At 39.1% G+C, this 7948-nt stretch overlaps 1 pseudogene; it reads right to left on the minus strand.

Moving 5' to 3' along the window:
• Window positions 1-3949: 3949 nt before the first annotated feature.
• LOC122737035 lies at window positions 3950-4860 on the minus strand (annotated as a pseudogene).
• Between the last annotated feature and the right edge of the window lie 3088 nt (window positions 4861-7948).

Genomic DNA, 7948 nt, shown 5'->3' on the forward strand with positions numbered 1-7948 from the left:
TCAGGTGGTACCTCAGAGTTGTTTTAATTTTCATCTCTCTAATCAATAGTGATTTAGAGCATTTTTTCATATGGGAATATATAGCTTTGATTTAGTTCCCAATATATTTTAGAAATGAGGCCTTTATCAGAAGTACTGGCCATAAAATTGTTTTCCAACTTTCTGTCTCCATTCTAATTTTGGATGCATTGCTTTTGTTTGTACAAAGCCTTTTTAATTTAATGTAATCAAAATCATACATTTTGCATTTCATAATATTCTCTGACTCTTGTTTGGTCATAAACTGTTCTCCTTTCCAAATATCTGAAAGTTAGACTATTCCTTCCTCTCCTAATTTACCTATGGTATCACCTCTTATGCTTAAATCATGTATCCATTTTGACCTTATTTTAGTATAAGGTGTAAGATGTTGGTCTATGTCTAATTTCTGCCATACTATCTTCCAGTTTTCCCAGCAGTTTTTGTCAAATACTGAGTTCCTATCCCAGAAGCTGGAGTCTTTGGGTTTATCAAATACTACATTAATAAAGTCATTTATTATTGTGTCTCCTGTGCCTAGCCTATTCCATTGATCTAGCACTCTATTGCTTAAGCCAGTAGTAAATAGTTTTGATGACTTCTGCAGAAGGAATTTGGTAGAACTCCTTCTTCACGTATTTTTCCAAAAAATTTGTGTAGTATTGAAATTAATTGTTCTTTAAATGTTTGATACAATTCACTTGTAAACCCACCTGGCCCTGGAGAATTTTTTCTTAGGGAGATCATTAATGGCTTGTTCAATTTCTTTTTATAGTATGGGCTTATTATTTCCTAAGCAGTTAACCTGGGCAATTTGTATTTTTGTAAATATTTATTTATCATTTTCTCCCCTGCTTCTGCCCTCCCTTCTATCAGTCCCCCCCTCCCCTTACCCTTCTACTTCCCTAAAGAACAAGCTAAATTTCTTTATCCAAATGAACATATGTTATTCCCTCTTTGAACCAAATCTGATGAGAGTACAGTTGGAACAATGCTCACCCCTCCCTTTTTTCCCTCTCTTGTAATAGGGTTTTTGCACCTCTTCATATGATATAATTAACCCCATTCCACCTCTCCTTTCATTTTGGATACTTGTAATTTGGTTTTCTTCTTTCTTTCTTTTAGTCAAATTAACCAAAGTTTTATCTATTTTATTGTTTTTTTTTTCATAAAAACAGCTCTTATTTTTCTTGATTAATTTTATAGTTTTCTTGTTTTCAATTTTATTAATTGTTCCTTTGATTTTCAGGATTTCCAATTTAGCATTTTTTTTAGCGAGGTAATTGGGGTTAAGTGACTTGCCCAGGGTCAACCAATTTAGTATTTAATTGGAGATTTAAAATTGGTTCTTTTTCTACCTTTTTTAGTTGCATGCCCAATTCATTGATCTCCTCTTTCTCTTTTTTATTCACATAAGCATTTAGAGATATTAAATTTCACCTAAGCAATGCTTTGGCTGTATTCCATAGGTTTTGGTATGTTGTCTCATTTTTGTCATTGTCTTGGATGATGTTATTGATTGTTTCTGTGATTTGTTGTTTGACCCACTCATTCTTTAGAATGAAATTATTTAGTTTCCAATTAATGTTCAGTCTCCCTTTCCATGGCTCTTTATTACATGTAATTTTTATTGCATCATGATCTGAGAAGGATGCATTTACTATTTCTGCCTTTCTACATTTGACTATAAGGTTTCTGGGCCCTGATACATGGTCAAATTTTGAATATGTGCCATGTGCTGCTGAGAAAAATGTATATTCCTTTTTCTCCCTATTCAGTTTTCTCCAGACATCTATCATATCTAACTTTTCTAAGATTCTATTCACCTCTTTAACTTCTTTCTTATTTATTTTGTGGCTAGATTTATCTAATTAAAAAGGGGAAGATTCAGATCCCCCATTAGTATAGTTTTGCTTTAAATGTCCTCTTGTAGCTCATTTAACTTCTCCTCTAAGAATTTGGATGCTATACTACTCGATCCATACATGTTTAGTATTGATATCACTTCATTATCTATCATACCTTTTAGCAACATATAGTCTCCTCCCTTATCTCTTTTAATTAGATCTATTTTTGCCTGCACTTTGTCTGAGACAATGATTTGTACCCCTGCTTTTTTTACTTCAGCTGAAGTATAATATATTCTGCTCTAACCTTTTACCTTTACTCTGTGTGTATCTCTCTGCTTCACATGTGTTTCTTGTAAACATCATATTGTAGAATTATGGTTTTTAATCCACTCTGCTATGCACTTCCTTTTATGGCAGAGTTCATCCTATTCAAATTCACAGTTTTTATTACTAGCTTTCTATTTCCCTGAATTTTATTTACCCCCTTTGTACTTTTCCCCCCTTTTTTCACCCTATTCCTCCTCAGCAACGTTTTATTGCCCTCCCTTTTATCAACCACCCTTTTATTTATCATTTTCTCCCCTGCTTCTGCCCTCCCTTCTATCAGTTCCCCCCCTCCCCTTACCCTTCTACTTCCCTAAAGAACAAGCTAAATTTCTTTATCCAAATAAACATATGTTATTCCCTCTTTGAACCAAATCTGATGAGAGTACAGTTGGAACAATGCTCACCTCTCCCTTTTTTCCCTCTCTTGTAATAGGTTTTTTGCACCTCTTCATATGATATAATTAACCCCATTCTGCCTCCCCTTTCCCTTCTCCCCATAATTCCTTTTTTCACCCCTTAATTTTCTTTATATCATCACATCAAAGACAATTTATATTTATACTATTTGTGTGTATTCCTTTTGTCTGCCTGAATAGATATACAGTTCTCAAAGTTAGAAGTATTATCTGCCCATGTAGGGATGTAAACAGTTTAGCATTATTGAATAACATTTTTTCCCTTTTCACCTTTTTAAACTTCTCTTGAGTCTTGTACATTAATATCAAGTTTTCTATTCAGTTCTGGTCTTTTTATCAGGAAATCTTGAAAGTACTCTATTTCATTGAATGTCCATCTTTGCCCCTGACAGAGAATGCTCAGTTTTTCTTGGTACTTGATTATTGGTTGCAATCCAAGCTCCTTTGCCTTCTGGAATATCATATTCCAAGCCTTGTTATCCTTTAATGTTGAAGCTGCCAGATCCTGTGCAATCCTGACTATGGCTCCACGATATTTAAATTGCTTCTTTCTGGCTGCTTGGAGTATTTTATCCTTCACCTGATAATTCTGGAATTTGGCTAGAATATTCCTTGGAGTTTTCCTTTTGGGGTCTCTTTCAGGACGTGATAGGTGGATTCTTTCAATGACAATTTTATTCTTGGATTCTACAATATCAGGGATGTTCTCCTTCATAATTTCCTAGAAAATAGTGTCTAGACTCTTTTTCTAATCATGGCTTTCAGGCAGTCCAATAATTCTCAAATTGTCTCTCCTCAATTTATTTTCCAGGTCAGTTGTCTTTCCAATGAGGTATTTCACATTTTCTTCTTTTTGTTCATTCTTTTTGTTTGAGTGATTCCTGGTGTCTCATGGAGTCATTAGCTTCTGTCTTTCCAATCGAATTTTTAAGGCATTGTTGTCTTTAGTGAGATTATGCACTTCCTTTTCTATTTGGCCAAATGAATTTTTTGAGGAATTGTTTTCTTCAATTAATCTTTGTGCTTCCTTTTCCAAGCTGCTGATTCTTTGCTTCTTTATTCATAATTGTTTTGTGTTGCTTTCATTTCTCACCCCATTTTTTCTTTTACCTCTCTCAATTGATTTTTTTTCTGGGTTTTGGTCCAGCTTTATTAGAAGCAAGGAGAGCTTAAGAATTGGGGAGGCTTCAATGGGAAAGGATAAAATGGTGCTAACTCAAGAGCAGGGGGGTTCTTCAGGGGAGGAGAGAAAGAGGGAAGAAAAATGGCATGGGAGGCAGGCTGGGGGTCTGGACTCCAAGGGGAAAGGTGTATGGCAGAAAGCTAGCAGGAGAGGGCTCAAAAAGGAGCTTCCTGGGAAGAGTGAGTGGCCATCAGGGCCTGTTTCAGTTGCTCATAGGTGACAAACATCACGACATTCCAGGAGCCCAAGGGGAGGAAGGAAGGCATGAACTCTTTGTAGAAGGCTTGGGGTCCCTCCTTCTGGAGCATGGTTAGGGCACAGTGGCCAACACCGGCATACTGCCCTGTGGCACAGTTCATGTATCTTTTCTTGACCATGTTCACAGCGGAGGCAATGATGGAGGTGCAGAAGCCAGCCCCAAAGGCTGATGTGAAGTGGCATGGAAGATCATTAGTCATGAGGTAGGAGATTATATATCACTAGCTCAGCACAGTTGATGATAGCATTGTGGGCAACATTGGGTGAAGTTCCTTTCCATAGGCCTCAAAGCCTCTCCTCTCTGGCAATTGTCTTATAGGCATCCAGTGAGCCCTGATTATCTCCAGCTGCCACCTGCACAAGCTTGGGCCCAGAAATGTATCTTAACCACATCTGCAGGTTGGGCTAGGGCCACTGCCAGAGGCCCTGTGGTATAGCCTGCCAGGAGGCATCTCCCAATGCCCGCATGCTCAGATGCCTTGGTGTAGAACTGATTAACGGAATCACAGAGGGCAATGCGGACAGAGGCAAAACTCATCTGGTTCTGCAAGCCAGTCACCAGTCCATTGTACAGGCTGCCAGGGCCTTCAGCCCTCACCATGGTCAGAATGGTGCCTATGACACCCTAATACTGTGTATTGGCAGAGGAAGCTCAGAAGGACCCCCGGCTCTCTCCTTGAATCTGAAACCTGACTTTGGCTGTGTCCAGGGGGAAGGTGATGAGGTTAGCGATGCAGGCAGCAGTGCCAGCCCCATGGAACTTGATGGTGGCTGTTGGGGGCACATCTGTAGGCTTAAATCCAACCATGATTCGACACTGGTTTTCTGCTACTTCTCAGAGAAATGATAAGATGGCCTCTGATGATTAAGACAAGATAGGGGAACTCTGCCAGAGTCCTGACTTGGAAGGTCTCATGATGATGGCACCTTGATCAAGCTTTTCTAAAGGTGTCCTGCTCTTCAAAGTTGCTCACAGCAACCATGGGGCACTTCTCTTGATTTTCCATAGAAAGCTGCTGGGAAACTGAACACCTAATGATCATACTGTGTGCCTGGGAGTGTAAAGGAAAACAAAAGGGGGTGGCGCTGGAGTTCGGGAGGCTGGAGTGGCTGCCTGGCTCTCTGTTGGGTCGCTAAAAAATCATGGTCTTGGACTAGGGAGATGCATGCTGCTTCAATCGATTTTTAAAATCCTTTTTGAGCTCTTCAGAAAAGGCTTTTTGGCCTTGAGACCAACTCATCTTACCTCTTGAGGCTTCACACGTAGGCAATTTGAGATTATTGTCCTCATCTGAGTTTGTGTTTAACTCTTCCCTGTTGACATAGGAGCTCTCAAAGGTAAGAAGTCTTTTTCATTTCTTATTCATATTGTAGCTTATTTTTTTAAAAATTGAAGTCTGTGGGATAGGGGCTGTGTTACTGTCTTTCTACTCTGAGACCTTTATGGCTTGTGTCTTTCTCACGACCCTGGGCTTGTTCCCTGAGCTCGCTCCAGGCACTGGGATGGCCAGATCCAGTCACGCCTTTCCAGTGGGTGGCCCTCCATCGGCCAGCCTGACCTCTGGATCTCACAACTGGTCTGCTGTACCACCAGCTTGCTGAGCCAGGATCAAGGGGCCTCAGCTGTTATGCTGTGGCCAAGAGCTTCCTGCTGACTTGCCCAGACCCCCTCAGTGTTGTGCTGCCACCTGATGTCTGAGCTGTTCTGCACTCCCCTTTTGCCCGAGTGAGACCAACCTTTCCTGAAGTCTTCTAAATTATCTCAAGTTGGAAGAGTGTGTCTTTATGTATTTTTGTAGCTTCTGTATTTTCAGAATCCATTTAGAGGCTTGATTTAATGTTGTTTGTGCGGGAAACTTTGGAGAGCTCAGGCAACTTCATGGCTTCTCTCCTCCATCTTGTCTCTGCCTTCTTGATAATTTTTTGAAACCTGCTGTTCAGGCTCTTTCTCTCTCTCTCTCTCTCTCTCTCTCTCTCTCTCTCTCTCTCTCTATATATACTTTTCTTTTTTTCCAATGATGTTTTATACATTTTATGAGAATAATTCTTAAATTGCCCCTCCTAGATCTATTTTCCAAGTCAGTTTTTTTTTCTTTTATTTTGGCCAATGAGGTATTTTACATTTTCTTATTTTTCTTTCATTATTTTGATCGTTTTTATTGATTTGTGATGTCTCATAGAGTAATTAACTTCCATTTCCCAGTTCTAACTTTTAAGGAATAATTTCCTTCAGTGAACTTTTGTACCTCCTTTTCTTTAATGAGTTTGACTTTTTAAGTAGGTTCTTTCTTTGATGATTTTGCATATCATTTTTCATTTTTTTGTTTCCTTTAAAAGGTGTTCCTTTTTTTTCCATTATTCTCTTGCATTACGTTATCCCATTTTTTCTTCATCTTCTCCTATTTGCTTTTTAAAATTCTTTTTGAGGTCTTCTAGGAGTACTTTTTTTGGACCTGAGACCAATTTACATTTCCCTTAGTTGCTTTGCATATATCTATTTTGACACTTTTGTCCTCTTCTAAGTTTGTTCCTTGATCCTCCCAGTCACCATAGTGACTCTCCATTGTCAACTTCTTTTTTTGGTTTGCTTTTTTTTTTTTGCTTATTTTTCTGCCTACTTTTGACTTAGTGCTTTTATGTAAGAGATAGTCTGTGCACCTGCTGTTCCAAGCTTCTTTTGCTTGGGTTCAGGGCCTTGCTGCTGTCTTCAACTGAACCTTGCGGCTCACCTGGTAGATTATATTGGAAAGGAGAGCTCCCTGCTGGCTTATTTTGGTGGCAAGGTCTTCTTGTTAGATTGCCCTGGGGTGGGGGAATCTCACTGCTGACCTGTCCCAGTGGCATTGCCTTACTGCTGGCTTTTTTCTGGGGATGGGGCCTCATTATTAGTCTAACCTAGCAAAAGGGCCAATTTTCTTATTTTTTTAAATGAGCGGGCTATAACGGGTCAGTTCTGAGGTCTCTTCCAGTTCTAGATGGATAATCCTATGATGAGTTTCTTCAATTCACCCAACTTTGTCTTAGCTATATGAAATACTCTTTGGAAAACTCTACTTGATCCTAATAGAATCTTTCAGGAAGAAAGCTGTTAGATACCTTTACTAGATCAATGTGCTTTCCTAATCTTCTGGGCTTATAGCATGCCTCTTAATCAGATGGGAAATATAAATTCCCCAAAGTGGGCATTCAGCCTTTGATAGAATGAGCTACCTCTGAGAAGTGGAATGAGATGAGGGGGGAAGCTGGCAGTCATAGAGAACTTCCAATAGAGAGGCTGAATAACCACTTTAGAGGGAGAAATGCTGTAGATAAGATTCATAGATAGAGACAAAGAGAAGTCAGCCAGCAGCAATAAACATCATTTTTTTGCTACATATTCTAGTGGCATCTCTGTGTGTTGCCAGCAGCAGAGCCGTTCTGAATAGGGAATTTCTATCTGTCATGATAGGGGTGTGTGTGTGTGTGTGTGTGTGTGTGTGTGTGTGTGTGTAGAATTCTCTTCTTTTAGGAGAATATGTAATTTCTGTTACTAAGTTTTAGAGATATCCATCTATCTTCCTCACTGTCCCAACACATACACAACCATTTCCTGCCATTGGAATAAATGACTCATCTACTAAATGCCCCCAAAAGGAACATACAGGACAGTTTGGTCTGCCTAGAGCCACAACTAGGGCAAAATGATAGATTTGCCCCAGGAAAACTAAACTTATATTTTGGTAATAATTACAAAATTCATATGATGCTTTGATTACATATAGTATTTTATTTGCTTCTTAAATATGGAGAAAAGTATATATAGTTAAAGCTATAGTATGTCTAGCAGTAAGAGTTTGACTGAGTTTGACTCTGAGGAAAGCTGAGCACCACAGAATTGACACTTTCTGGTGAAGACT

This window comes from Dromiciops gliroides, chromosome 1 (assembly GCF_019393635.1).
Source record: "Dromiciops gliroides isolate mDroGli1 chromosome 1, mDroGli1.pri, whole genome shotgun sequence".
Lineage (NCBI taxonomy): Eukaryota > Metazoa > Chordata > Mammalia > Microbiotheria > Microbiotheriidae > Dromiciops > Dromiciops gliroides.